Source organism: Myotis davidii, unplaced genomic scaffold (genome assembly GCF_000327345.1).
Source record: "Myotis davidii unplaced genomic scaffold, ASM32734v1 scaffold244, whole genome shotgun sequence".
NCBI lineage: Eukaryota > Metazoa > Chordata > Mammalia > Chiroptera > Vespertilionidae > Myotis > Myotis davidii.
Window position 1 is genome coordinate 361,235 of NW_006294993.1, and position 1,106 is coordinate 362,340.

Genomic DNA, 1,106 nt, shown 5'->3' on the forward strand with positions numbered 1-1,106 from the left:
TCTGCAGCCACACGTGCCCACATCCCTGGAGGAGCAAGGCCACTACAGGAGCCGGGACAGAGAGAGGAGGATGCAGCTGTGAAACACTCGACTGTCTGGGGAGCGACGGCCACAGCCGGCAGGAGCTCCGTGTCCTGGTCCCAGCTTTGGCCTCACCCCCTCTGCCTGCGTGCACTAGCAGCGTGCTCGGGGACACCTTGTCATCCTCCGGTAGTAGTTGACGTTAGGAGTGTCTCTGGGTTCAGGGCATGTGGCCCGGAGTCTCAGGCGCAGCCTGTGGCACACAGGGCAGCCAGGCAGGGCTTCAGGTTGATCACGGACAGGCGCTGCCCTCGGTGCTCCCTGCCTGGCGCGGGCATCTCACGGTTCCTCTCCATCAGCGCTCTCTCCACGTCTCTAAGATGTTAGGAGTGAGAGTTCACTGCTGAGTAAAAAATAGAGGCGATGGTTTTTCTTTACAAACCTTCTGAGATCAGAGAAAGTTACGGACATAAGTTCTTGTCAGGCCCTTAGTGAGGACGGTGCCCCGTGGCGAGTGCTGGGGCCACCCAGGAGGTTCCCTGGCTGGACGTCTGGGCAGCATCCCGCAGGCGCCCTCTCCCCGACCTGGAGCAGCTGTTGCTGGTGTGTGTGTGTGTGCGCGCGAGCGTGTGCGCGTGCGTGTGCATGTGTGTGTGTGTGTGTGTGTGTGTGTGTGTGTAGCGTTTGATTTCCAAAGGGCAGCTCAGGGAGTCGGGACCCTTGTCAGACCAGAGCCGAGGCTCTTGTCCGAGCGAAGCTCCTTGGAGAGACGCCTCCGGGGTCACAGCGTGAGTGGCACCTGCTGGTGACAGTGGTCACTTTTGCTTTCGTTTCTGGTTGTACACGGGCGACTCCAGAAACAGCAGCGCCTGTGTTCTCCGTGAGGGTGTGGTCGTGGCCGTTGTCTGTGCTGATGCAGGAACCTGCCCCTGTGTGAGCTCGTGGCTGCCATTCTGTGTGAAGACTTTGCTTTTTTTTATTTCCTTTTTTATTTTTGTGTGTGGAGACTTTTCTTCTCTTCAGCCTCAGAGTGTGTGGAGAACTTTCCAGAAATCATCAGCAAACATGCTGTCCATGGTGCATCT